This window comes from Argopecten irradians, chromosome 4 (genome assembly GCF_041381155.1).
Source record: "Argopecten irradians isolate NY chromosome 4, Ai_NY, whole genome shotgun sequence".
NCBI classification, from domain to species: Eukaryota; Metazoa; Mollusca; class Bivalvia; order Pectinida; family Pectinidae; genus Argopecten; species Argopecten irradians.
Genome location: NC_091137.1, coordinates 2900676 through 2916226, shown reverse-complemented (window position 1 = coordinate 2916226; position 15551 = coordinate 2900676).

Below are 15551 nucleotides of genomic sequence, written 5' to 3'. Positions count from 1 at the left end.
GCATTAAAATCGTAATACGCATAATAGGCCAATAGAAGATCGTTTTCTACCTCATACCATGTGCTTGTGTTTCAAGTATTTTACCTATATTTTTGTGTTTGTATATTGTAAAATTGTATAACACACACATAGTACCATGTGTTTGATATTGTAATATTTATATATTTGAATTACCCACACATACAAGACATAGTTTTGTACTAATATTGATAGGCATACTCTCAAGACATAATAACATACCATGTGTTAGGTGTTATACAATATTATACTATATAGGCCACACACTAAGACATAGTTTCTTACTAATATTGACTAGGCCACACACTCTCAAGACATTTTCTATACTAATATTGATTAGGCCACACACTCTCAAGACATAGTTTCTATACTAATATTGACTAGGCCACACACTCTCAAGACATAGTTTCATACTAATATTGACTAGGCCACACACTCTCAAGACATAGTTTCTATACTAATATTGACTAGGCCACACACTCTCAAGACATAAGCAAGTTTCTATACTAATATTGACTAGGCCACACACTCTCAAGACATAGTTTCTATACTAATATTGATTAGGCCACACACTCTCAAGACATAGTTTCTATACTAATATTGACTAGGCCACACACTCTCAAGACATAGTTTCTATACTAATATTGATTAGGCCACACACTCTCAAGACATAGTTTCTATACTAATATTGACTAGGCCACACACTCTCAAGACATAGTTTCTATACTAATATTGACTAGGCCACACACTCTCAAGACATAGTTTCTATACTAATATTGACTAGGCCACACACTCTCAAGACATAGTTTCTATACTAATATTGATTAGGCCACACACTCTCAAGACATAGTTTCTATACTAATATTGACTAGGCCACACACTCTCAAGACATAGTTTCTATACTAATATTGACTAGGCCACACACTCTCAAGACATAGTTTCTATATAGTTTCTATACTAATATTGATTAGGCCATATTGACTAGGCCACACACTCTCAAGACATAGTTTCTATACTAATATTGACTAGGCCACACACTCTCAAGACATAGTTTCTATACTATACTAATATTGACTAGGCCACACACTCTCAAGACATAGTTTCTATACTAATATTGACTAGGCCACACACTCTCAAGACATAGTTTCTATACTAATATTGACTAGGCCACACACTCTCAAGACATAGTTTCTATACTAATATTGATTAGGCCACACACTCTCAAGACATAGTTTCTATACTATATTGTACCTCCACACACTCCTGTGTGTTGTATATACTACCTTGATACCTGTGTGTTGTATAAGTACCTCTACTATGTTGTATATTGTACCTCATACACTGTGTGTTGTATATTATATTACCTCAGACTATATTGTCCTCATATTGTTGTATATTGTACCTGTCATACCTAGTGACTTGTTGTATATATACCTCATACCTTGTGTTGTATATTGTATAATATAACATGTGTGTTTATTCATATAATAACATTATTGTGGTGTTGTATATTGTATACCTGTCCTAGACCAATACATGTACCTAACATACCTGTGTTGTATATGTCTAACTTGTATATTGTACACTCCATACCTGTCGGTGTGTATATGGTACTTTATACCTGTGTGTTGTATATTGTACCTCTACCCCATGTGTGTGGTTTATTGAACCACGATACTGTGTGTTGTTATATTGTACCTCATACTATGTGTAATATTGTACCTCATACCAGTGTGTTGTATATTGTATCTCAGACCTGTATGTTGTATATAATTGTTCAACATACCTGTGTGTTTTCATTGTACCTAATACCTGTTGTGTTGTATATTGTTTTTTATACTTATACCTGTGTTTTTATATATTGTACCTCCATACCTGTGTGTTGTATATGGTACCTGATTCCTGAGTGGTGTGTTGTTCTTTGTACCTAATACCTGTGTAGCGCTCATACCTTGTAACCTCATGGGTGGGCGTTGTGTGGTCGGTCTCCTTTCTTACGGCGATTCCTGTGGGTGGGGGATTGATGTGGTTCCTTAGGCCGGAGATGTGGAGGGGTGGTGTGGGCGATCACGCTAGGTACTTGTTGTGGGGTGGTTTGTGGGTCCCTCTTTCCTGCGGTTTTAGAGGTTAGTTTGTATTGTGGGGTTTTATTGGTATGCACCATCCTGGACATGTGGTGTTGTGGTTATGTTAATTGTTACCTCCTCATAAATTGTGGTGCTAAATTATTGTCTCCCTCTGACCCCGTATATTGTACCTCATTCCCGTCCTCTCACTTACCTTTGTAGGTTATGCCTGTGTTTTATATTTTGTGTAACTCCTCATTACCTGGTGTGTTGTATTGCTGTACTCTGATACATGTTGTTGTATATTGTACTCATACCTGTGTGGTTGTATATTTGGTACCTCATACCTCGTGTGTTGTATATTGTACCTCATACCTGTGTGTTGTATATTGTAACCGTCTAATCCATAGCTGGTGTGTTGTATATATTTGTACCCTATTACCTACTTGTTTGTGTTTTTGTATATATTTGGTACTCATACCTGTGTTGTTTTTGTATTTGTTATATTGTACCTCATACCTGTCCTCGTGTTAATATATTGTACACTCGCCATACCTTGTGTGTATGTATATTGTACCTCATACCTGTGTGTTGTAATATGTGTACCTCATACCTGTTGTGTGTTGTTGTATTTATGTACCTCATTACATGTATCGGCTATTGTTAGTTGGTATATTGTAGCTCCTAATACCTGTGTGTTTGTATATTGTTACTCCTTCATACCTGTGTGTTGTATATTGTACCTCCATACCTTGTGTGTTGTTGTATGTGGTATATTGTAACTTATGCCTGTGTGTTGTATATTGTGTACCTCCTACTGTGTGTGTTGTATATTGTTACCTCATACCTGTGTGTTGTATATTGTACCTCATACACTGTATTTTATCTGTGTTTTTGTAAATTGTATTTATTCTTTATATTGTACATCATACTACATTTCCTGTTTTGTTGTTTGTATATTGTACCTCATACCTGTGTGTTGTATAATATGTGTACCTCTCATACCTGTGTTTTGTTGTTGTATATTGTACCTCATACCTGTGTGTTTGTATACTTTGTAACCTAATACCGGTTAGTTGTTTATTGTGGTATGATATGTTCCGATGACCCTGTGTGGTTGTTGTATTGTACCTTCGAAACACTGTGTGTTGTATATTGTTCCTCCATACCTGTGTGTCATGTATATTGTTACCTCATAAACCTGTGTGTTGTATATCTTGTAACCGTCATAACTGTGTGTTGTGATATTGTACCTCCTTTACTTGTGTGTTGTGTACATCATTTTGTACCTTGTACCCTACCTGTGTGTTGTATATTGTACCTCATACCTGTGTGTGATGGTAAGTTGTGTATAATGAAGTTCTATAACTTATACCTGTGGGTGTGTTGTATTATTGTACTCATACCTGAGTGGTGCTGTTTTATATTGCACCTCATACTGTGTGTTGTATATTGTACCTCATACCTATGTTGTTGTATATTGTACCTCATACCTGTGTGTTGTAATATTGTAACACATACCTGTGTGTGTTGTATATTGAACCTCACTACCTGTGTGTTGTATATTGTACCTCGCATACCAGTGGTGTTTTTGATACATTGGACCTGTACTTATGTGTTGTATATTGTACCTCATACATGATATGGTAGTGTGTTGTTTATTGTTACTCCCTACATTCCTGTGTTTTATATCGAGCCTGCATACCTGTTGCGTTTTAGATTTGTACTTTAATACCTGTGCTATGTTGTATATTGAACTTCATTACCTGTGTTTTATTCTATTGTAACCTCATACTCTGTGTTGTTGTAATTTGTATCTTATGCCTGTGTTTTGTATTATTGTAGCTTCATTACCTGTGTGTTGTAATCTTATTGTACCTCATACCTGTTCGGTGTGTGTTGTATATTGTACCTTATACCTGTGTGGTTGAATAATGTACATCATAATTGTGTTGTTTGTATTATTGTACTTAATACTGTGTTGTTTGTATATTGTAGCTCATACCTGTGTGTTGTATATGGTAGACTCATACCTGTGTGTTGTATATTGTAGCTCATTACCTGTGTGTGTATTATTGTACCATATTACCGCCCGGGCTTGTGTGTTGTATATTTGTACATTATGCATGGTGTTGTTTGTAGATTGTACCTCAAACCTGGTTGTGTTGTATATTGTGAACCTTTCATACACTGTAGTGTTGTATATTGTACCCTCATAACAGTATGTTGTTAAATTGTACCTCTATAACTTGTTGTGCTTGTAATATTGTACCTCCTTACCTGTGTCGTTGTATATTGAACCTCATAACTGTATGTTGTATATCGTTACTCATACATATGTGCTTTTTATTGTACCTAGACTACCTGTGTGTTGTATATTGTACTCCGCTATTCCTGTGCGATGTATATTATACCTATTCACTTTTTTTTTCCCACCCCCTACCTTCCATACCTGTGTTTTTTATATTATGACCTCATACCTGTGTGTAGTATGTCGTACCTGTAAACCTGTAGTACCTCATACCTGTGGTGTTGTATATTGTACCTCATACCTGTGTGTTGTATATTGTACATCATACCTGTGGGTTTATATTGTAGCTCATATCCTGTGTGTTGTAAGATTGTTACCTCATACCTCTGTGTGTTGGTAGATGTGTACCTCATACATATTGTGCTGTTTATGGCTCCTCCTTACCTGTGTGTTGTATATTGAAGCTCTTAACTGTGCGTTGTATTGTAAATGTAACGTCATACCTTGTGTTGTTGTATTTGAACCTTATACCTGTGTGTTGTCACTATGGTAACCTTATGCCTGTAGCGTTTGTATATTGTAACAACATACATCCTGTTTTGTATATATGAACCTCATTAGCTTTGTGTTGAAAAATGTTAGTTGTATTATACCTGTGGTGTTGTATAATTGTATTTTTTGCCTGTGTGTTGCTATTTTGTACCTAATACCTACCTGTGTGTTGTATATTGTACCACATACTGGTGTGTTATATATTGTACCTCATACCTGTGTGGTTGTATAACAGTACCATAATATACCTGTGTTATAGGTGTTGAGAGTATTGAACATCATTCCTGTGTGTTGTATGAGACTGTTCTATAAAAGCTCGTGGTGTTGTATATTGTACACTCCATACCTGTGTGTTGTATATTGTACTTCATACCTGGTCCTGGCCTGTCGTTGGTGTGTGTAATATTTGTACTCATACCTGTGTGTTGCTAGTGTCATCATACATGTGTGTTGTATATTGTACCTCAAACCTGTGTTGTATATTGTACCTCATACCTGTGTGTTGTATATTGTACCTCATACCTGTGTGTTGTAAATTGTACTTATACCTGTGTGTTGTATATTGTACCTCCTACCTGTGTGTTGTATATTACCTCATCATACATGTGTGTTGTATATTGTACCTCAAACCTGTGTTGTATATTGTACCTCATACCTGTGTGTTGTATATTGTACCTCATACCTGTGTGTTGTATATTGTACCTCATACCTGTGTGTTGTATATTGTACCTCATACCTGTGTGTTGTATATTGTACCTCATACCTGTGTGTTGTATATTGTACCTCATACCTGTGTGTTGTATATTGTACCTCATACCTGTGTGTTGTATATTGTACCTCATACCTGTGTGTTGTATATTGTACCTCATACCTGTGTGTTGTATATTGTACCTCATACCTGTGTGTTGTATATTGTACCTCATACCTGTGTGTTGTATATTGTACCTCATACCTGTGTGTTGTATATTGTACCTCATACCTGTGTTTTATATTGTACCTCATACCTGTGTGTTGTATATTGTACCTCATACCTGTGTGTGTTGTATATTGTACCTCACCTACCTGTGTGTGTTGTATATTGTACCTCATACCTGTGTGTGTTGTATATTGTACCTGTGTTGTACCCTGTACCTGTTGTATATTGTACCTCATACCTGTGTGTTTATATTTGTATACCTGTGTTGTACCTCATACCTGTGTGTGTTGTATATTGTACCTCATACCTGTGTGTTGTGTATATTGTACCTCATACCTGTGTGTTGTATATTGTACCTCATACCTGTGTGTTGTATATTGTACCTCATACCTGTGTGTTGTATATTGTACCTCATACCTGTGTGTTGTATATTGTACCTCATACCTGTGTGTTGTATATTGTACCTCATACCTGTGTGTGTATATTGTACCTCATACCTGTGTGTTGTATATTGTACCTCATACCTGTGTGTTGTATATTGTACCTCATACCTGTGTGTTGTATATTGTACCTCATACCTGTGTTTTATATTGTACCTCATACCTCATACCTGTGTTGTATATTGTACCTCATACCTGTGTGTTGTATATTGTACCTCATACCTGTGTGTTGTATATTGTACCTCATACCTGTGTGTGTTTGTATTGTATATCTGTACTCATACTGTGTGTTGTATATATTGTATCCATAAATCATTCCTGTGTGTGTTGTATATTGTACCTCATACCTGTGTGTTGTACCCATATTGTACCTTGTATACTTGTTACCTGTGTGTGTGATGTATATATTGTACCTCATACCTGTGTGTTGTATATTGTACCTCATACATGTGTGTGTTGTATATTGTACCTCATACCTGTGTGTTGTATATTGTACCTCATACCTGTGTGTTGTATATTGTACCTCATACCTGTGTGTTGTATATTGTACCTCATACCTGTGTGTTGTATATTGAAACTGTACATACCTGTGGTGTTGTATATTGAACCTCATACCTGTGTGTTGTATATTGCCCACCTCATGCATTCTATGCTAATATATGTACTCATTCCTGTGTGTTGTGTATGTGATATTTGTTTTTTGTATATTGTACCTCATACCTTGTGCGTTGTATATCGTTCACACATACCTGTGTGTTTTATATTGTACCTAATACCTAGTGTGTGGTATATTGCTACTTATACCTGTGTTTTTTATATTGTTCTCTCATACCTGTGCGTTGTGATATTGTATTCTTCTACCTGTGTTTTGTATATTGTACCTCATACTGGTTGGTGTTGTATATTGTACTCATTACCTGCTTGTGTTGTATATTGTACCTTCATACCTGTGTGTTGTATATTGTACCTCATACCTGTGTGTTGTATATTGTACCTTATACCTGTGTGTTGTATATTGTACCTCATACCTGTGTGTTGTATATTGTAGCTCATACCTGTGTGTTGTATATTGTACCTCATACCTGTGTGTTGTATATTGTACCTCATACCTGTGTGTTGTATATTGTACCTAATACCTGTGTGTTGTATATTGTACCTTATACCTGTGTGTTGTATATTGTACCTCATACCTGTGTGTTGTATATTGTTACCTCAATTTACCCTGTAGTGTTGTATATTGTACCTCATACCTGTGTGTTGTATACTGTACCTCCATACCTGTTGTGTTTATACTGTACCTAATACATGCAATGTGTTATATATTGTCACCTCATACCTGTGTGTTAGTATATTGTACTTATACCTGTGCTTTGTTTATGTACCTAATAGCACATGTTGTGTTTTTATATTGTACCTCATACCTGTGTGTTTATATATTGACACCTCATAGCTGTGTGTTGTAAATTGTACCTGTGTGTTGTATACTATACCTCGATTAGCTGTGTGTTGTATATTGTACATGAATACCTGTGTGTTGTCTATTTGTACATCATAGCATGTTTTTTGAATATCGTACCTCATACATGTGTGTTGTATTATTGTATCCTAATACCTAGTGGGTGTGTATATTGTGTACTTATTACTGTGTGTTGTATATATTGTACCTCATACCTATCATACCTGTGTGTGTATCTTGTATCTTATACCATGTGTAGTGTATATTGTACCTCATACCTGTGTGTTGTATAATTGTACCTCAATACCTGTGTGTTGTATATTGTACCTCACATACCGTGTGTGTTGTATATTGTTACCTCACATACCTGTGTGTTGTATATTGTAGCCTCATACCTGTGTGTTGTATATTGTAGCTCATACCTGTGTGTTGTATATTGTAGCTCATACCTGTGTGTTGTATATTGTACCTCATACCTGTGTGTTGTATATTGTACCTCATACCTGTGTGTTGTAATATTGTACCTCATATACCTGTATGTTTGTATATTGTACCTCATACCTGTGTGTTGTATATTGTTACCTCATACCTGTGCATGTGTATATTGTACCTCATTACCTATGTATTGATATGTTGATTTACCTCATATGAAGCTGTGTGTTGTATATTGTACCTCATCTTGTGTGTTGTATATTGTACCTCATAGCTGTGTGTTTGTATATTGTACCTCATACCTGTGTGTTGTATATTTGTACCTCATTTAACCTAGGGGGTGTGTGTTGTATATTGTCTCTTAACTGCTGTTTCTTTACATCTAAATAGGCGTGAATACTTATGTTGTAGGTTGGCTACAGTATCCGGTTTGAGGACTGTACCTCAGACAGGACTATTATAAAGTACATGACAGATGGAATGTTACTCCGCGAGTTTCTGGGAGAGCCAGATCTAGCCAGCTATAGGTAGACTTTAATCTAATAATTTATAACATGAAATGTTGATGAGGGACCTCTTTTGTGGTTTGAACTTTCAAAATATTTCATTTGTAGAAAGATGTGTGGTTTGTTGATAGGAGAGCACTTAAATAACAAATGAAACAAAATCTGCTACAACAAAGGTTTCTACACTACATTACATGTGATAGTACGTAACAGTAGTCGTTGTGTGACAGCTCTAGTTCTTTCTTGTCTTTTAAACTAATGATGATAATACAGTTATAGTCTCTTCATGGAAGGAAGTGATGGCTTTATCATATTATAATAAAATTAATTGACCTTTCAGTGTGATGATAATTGATGAGGCCCATGAGCGTACCCTGCACACAGATGTCCTGTTTGGACTGGTCAAGGACATCTCTCGCTTTAGGCCAGATCTCAAACTTCTCATATCTAGTGCCACATTGGATGCAGAAAAGTTTTCAGAGGTAAACCAAATACTGGAACTTGCACCAGAATTACCTACATCGCGATAATTTTACAGGATAACATCAGATGATGCATAGCTGTATCAAAGAAAACAATTCAGTCTAGGAGAACATTAATATTTGTACATTTATCAGAAAAAAAGCACAGTTCTAATGGAAATTAGATCAGCTGGTTTTTACTTTGATATGCCAGAAAAGCCCATGATGGTGGAATGCGTATGAAATGTTCAAACTCGCTCGCTGTCTGCGTTGCGGTCGAACATCTTGTATGCCGAACCCTGTCCCTTACTCGTAGAGCAAGGAAACCTTATTAGATCAACTGTTTTGACCTAAATAATCATTTTATTCACCACTCCTAAATTGGTTATATACTTGCATATTTGTGTGATTGTGCGTGAATTGCTCTGGTATGGGTACAGCATACATAGTGTACCTGCTTAATCATATTGATCAACGATTTGTAATTACAACGGTATCAATTACGATACTAAACAATGACAGGGAATTTGTCAATATTTTATATTATATGTTTCATAAGAAATGTAGAATAATACATTTATGCCATATTTTGCTTCTTAGTTATGTAAAAGAATAAGCCTGAGAGAATTGTCCCTTTAAACACATGTTATAGAATTGTTATTAGACATAATATTTGTCACCTATTTACAAGTGGAAAACAGGTATTTTCATCATGAAATCTAGAAATCTTTAAAAACTGTATTACTTTTGGAGGGTTAAGCCATTCTAAAATCTTAGCTATTTTTCCCTAAAGATCATGCCTGCCATGCGCAGGAATATTTATAACTTCCTTGTTATAGTTTTTAACAAATATCATGATCAGTAATGATTTTTTTACTATGTGTGGTCACCTTGCAGTTTTTTGACGACGCCCCGATCTTCCGTATCCCTGGTCGACGTTTTCCAGTTGACATATATTATACCAAAGCTCCAGAGGCTGACTACCTTGATGCTGCCGCAGTGTCTGTACTACAAATCCATGTTACACAACCTAGTGGTGATATACTGGTGTTCTTAACAGGTCAAGAGGAGATCGAGACGTGTAACGAAATGTTACAGGTAAGTTAACTGTATGATACAGGTAGGTTGACAAGATGTTACAGGTAAGTGAAGGAAATGTTACAGGTAAGTAAACTGTATGATACAGGTAGGTTGACAAGATGTTACAGGTAAGTGAACGAAATGTTACAGGTAAGTTAACTGTATGATACAGGTAGGTTGACAAGATGTTACAGTAAGTAAACGAGATTTTACCAGGTAAGTAAACGAGATGTTACAGGTAAGTTAACAAGATGTTACGGTGAGTTAACCAGACGTTACAGATAAATTAACCTGATGTTACATTAACTACTCATCACAAATAGTTATCAAGTTAAGCATATGATACATGCATTATGAGATGTGACAGCTAAGTTTACATGATATTAACAATTGAGATGTCAGTTGCCTCAGAGCCGCAAAAGCTATTCCACCAACCATTATCTCTTATGTATTCGTGACTATCACTGCATAGTGAAACATCTTAATAAAATTTGACTGCCACTCTGCCTTACAACATTGTTAAGGTTACATATAGGGTCACATTGTATATATAAATATGTGTACTTATAAAAAGCCATTACAAGCCACAGAAAAGTCACTCTATTATTTGTACGAAAATGTCACCCAGACTTTGAAATTTAAAGATATTGTCTGTCCCATAAGAAAAAACTAGATTATATTTATTTGATGCAGGAGAGAACAAAGAAATTGGGCAGTAAGATAAAAGAATTAATTATTTTACCCATCTACGCTAATCTACCATCAGACATGCAGGCCAAGATCTTTGAACCTACGCCTCCTGGAGCCAGGAAAGTAAGTAGAACAGCACACTGTATAATCGTCTGTATGTCTATAATACACTTTTCATGGATATAACATTGATGAGAGGATAAAGAACAGTTGAACTCTGTTCACTCATAGACCCTGTTAGCCTATGTTCACTCATAGACCCTGTTTAATTAGTATTCTGTTGGCCTATGTTCACTCATAGACCCTGTTTAATTAGTATTCTGTTAGCCTATGTTCACTCATAGACCCTGTTTAATTAGTATTCTGTTAGCCTATGTTCACTCATAGACCCTGTTTAATTCCCCCAGGGGCCTTAGGGGAATGGTAGAATCAAAATACTTTTAATAAATAGAAAGGTCTGAAGGTCCTTTACAAAAATTGTGAATTATATGACCCTGGGTCTCACGTTTCCCCTGGGGAGGGGGTCAAGTTTACTATAGTTTATATAGGGAAAACACATTTATGAGCATTTTTTGCTCAATTTTCATTGGAAACTAGTCAAACTTGGAAAGAATTATTAGCCTGAGATAGCATTTTAATATCATATCCACATTGGTTCTGGCCGACCCCCTGGGGGCAGAGGGGCGGAGCTAAAAAAGGGTCAAATAGGCTAAAACTTCAGAAATCTTCTTCTGAAATTCTGGAAATGGTAGAAACAAATACTTTTGATAAATAGAAAGGTCTTTAGGTCCTTTACAAAAATTGTGAATTATATGACCCTGGGGTCTCACGTTTCCCCCTGGGGAGGGGGTCAAGTTTACTATAGTTTATATATGGAAAACATATTTCTGAGCATTGTTTGCTCAATTTTCATTGGAAACGAGTCAAACTTGGTAAGAATTATTAGCCTGAGATAGCATTTTAATATCATATCCATATTGGTCCAGGCTGACCCCCTGGGGGCAGAGGGGCGGGGCCAAAAAAGGTGAAATAGGCTAAAACTTCAAAAATATTCTTTTAAAATTCTGGAAATGGTATAATCAAATACACTTTTTAGATGAAAAGGTCTTAAAGTTTGTTTATAAAAATTGTAAATTATATGACCCTGGGATCTCCTGTTTCCCCTTGGGGAGGGGGTCAAGTTTACTATAGTTTTATATAGGAAAAAACACATTAATGAGCATTTTTTGCTCAATTTTCATAGGAAATGAGTCAAACTTGGTTAGAATTATTAGCCTGAGATAGCATTTTAATATCATATCCACATTGGTCCTGGGCGACCCCCTGGGGGCAGAGGGGCGGGGCTAAAAAAGGGTCAAATAGGCTAAAACTTTAAAAATCTTCTAAAATTCTGGATATAGTAGAATCAAATAATTATAGATGGAAAGGTCTTCAGGGGTTTTATAAAACCTGTGAATTATATGACCTTGGGGTCTCACGTTACCCCCTGTGGAGGGGTCAAGTTTACTTTAGTTTATATAGGAAAAAACATATTTGTGAACATTATTTGCCCAATTTTCGTAGGAAATTAGTCAAACTTGATTAGAATTATTAGCCTAAGATATAGCATTTTAACATCCATATCTGTCCTCGATGACCCCCTGGGGGACCAGAGGGGCAGGACCAAACAGGGTCAAATTGATTGAAATTTCAAAAAATACCTAAGTTCACAGGTTTGATGGAAGCAAATACTCTTCATAGTCTAAAAAGGTCAAATTTATAAACCACTGACCAACTTCGAGGCCTAGCATAAAGTGTTTATATGTCTTTAATTTGTTTCATTATTTGTTTCATTATATATTCTAACTCAGGTGACCGTTAAGGCCCATGGGCCTCTTGTTTAATTAAAATTCAATTTCAAAGTTTGTTTAAAAGTCACCTCAGTGTTTTTGTATTTCATAGTTTGTCTCGTGTCTGATTAAGCATCGTATCCCTGTTATAGGTTGTCATAGCTACGAACATAGCAGAAACTTCTCTGACCATCGATGGCATCAAGTTTGTGATAGATCCTGGCTTCTGTAAACAGAACAGCTACAATGCCAGGACAGGCATGGAGTCATTGATTGTAACACCAATATCAAAAGTAAGTACAAATGTATTGATTGTCACACCAATATCCAATGTAGGTACAGATGTATTGATTGTCACACCAATATCCAAAGTAGGTACAAATGTATTGATTGTCACACCAATATCCAAGGTAGGTACAAATGTATTGATTGTCACACCAATATCCAAGGTAGCTACAAATGTATTGATTGTCACACCAATATCCAAGGTAAGTACAAATGTATTGATTGTCACACCAATATCCAAGGTAGTACAAATGTATTGATTGTCACACCAATATCCAAGGTAGTACAAATGTATTGATTGTCACACCAATATCCAAGTAGTACAAATGTATTGATTGTCACACCAATATTCAAGTAGCACAAATGTATTGATTGTCACACCAATATCAAGAAGACAAATGATTGATTGTCACACAATATCCAAGGTAAGTACAAATGTATTGATTGTCACACCAATATCCAAGGTAGGTACAAATGTATTGATTGTCACACCAATATCCAAGGTAGGTACAAATGTATTGATTGTCACACCAATATCCAAGGTAGGTACAAATGTATTGATTGTCACACCAATATCCAAGTAAGTACAAATGTATTGATTGTCACACCAATATCCAAGGTAGGTACAAATGTATTGATTGTCACACCAATATCCAAGGTAGCTACAAATGTATTGATTGTCACACCAATATCCAAGGTAAGTACAAATGTATTGATTGTCACACCAATATCCAAGGTAGGTACAAAATGTATTGATTGTCACACACCAATATCCAAGGTAGGTACAAATGTATTGATTGTCACACCAATATCCAAGGTAGTACAAATGTATTGATTGTCACACCAATATCCAAGGTAGTACAAATGTATTGATTGTCACACCAATATCCAAGGTAGGTACAAATGTATTGATTGTCACACCAATATCCAAGGTAAGTACAAATGTATTGATTGTCACACCAATATCCAAGGTAGTACAAATGTATTGATTGTCACACCAATATCCAAGGCAGGTACAAATGTATTGATTGTCACACACAATATCCAAGGTAGTACAAATGTATTGATTGTCACACCAATATCCAAGGTAGTACAAATGTATTGATTGTCACACCAATCCAAGAGTACAAATGTATTGATTGTCACACCAATATCCAAGGTAGTACAAATGTATTGACAAATGTCACACAATATCCAAGGTAGGTACAAATGTATTGATTGTCACACCAATATCCAAGGTAGGTACAAATGTATTGATTGTCACACCAATATCCAAGGTAGGTACAAATGTATTGATTGTCACACCAATATCCAAGGTAGGTACAAATGTATTGATTGTCACACCAATATCCAAGGTAGGTACAAATGTATTGATTGTCACACCAATATCCAAGTAGGTACAAATGTATTGATTGTCACACCAATATCCAAGGTAGGTACAAATGTATTGATTGTCACACCAATATCCAAGGTAGGTACAAATGTATTGATTGTCACACCAATATCCAAGGTAGGTACAAATGTATTGATTGTCACACCAATATCCAAGGTAGGTACAAATGTATTGATTGTCACACCAATATCCAAGCAGGTACAAATGTATTGATTGTCACACCAATATCCAAGGTAGGTACAAATGTATTGATTGTCACACCAATATCCAAGGTAGGTACACAATGTATTGATTGTCACACCAATATCCAAGGTAGGTACAAATGTATTGATTGTCACACCAATATCCAAGGTAGGTACAAATGTATTGATTGTCACACCAATATCCAAGGTAGGTACAAATGTATTGATTGTCACACCAATATCCAAGGTAGGTACAAATGTATTGATTGTCACACCAATATCCAAGGTAGGTACAAATGTATTGATTGTCACACCAATATCCAAGGTAGGTACAAAATGTATTGATTGTCACACCAATATCCAAGGTATTGGTGTCACAAATGTATGTATGATTGTCACACCAATATCCAAGGTAGGTACAAATGTATTGATTGTCACACCAATATCCAAGGTAGGTACAAATGTATTGATTGTCACACCAATATCCAAGTAGTACAAATGTATTGATTGTCACACCAATACCCAAGGTAGGTACAAATGTATTGATTGTCACACCAATATCCAAGGCAGTATTGTTGTCACAATACAGTATTGTATTGTTGTCACACCAATATCCAAGGTAGGTACAAATGTATTGATTGTCACACCAATATCCAAGGCAGGTACAAATGTATTGATTGTCACACCAATATCCAAGGCAGGTACAAATGTATTGATTGTCACACCAATATCCAAAGGCAGGTACAAATGTATTGATTGTCACACCAATATCCAAGGTAGGTACACAATGTATTGATTGTCACACCAATATCCAAGGTTGGTACAAATGTATTGATTGTCACACCAATATCCAAGGTTGGTACAAATGTATTGATTGTCACACCAATATCCAAGGTAAGTACAAATGTATTGATTGTCACACCAATATCCAAGGTAGGTACAAATGTATTGATTGTCACACCAATATCCAAGGTAGGTACAAATGTAATTGATT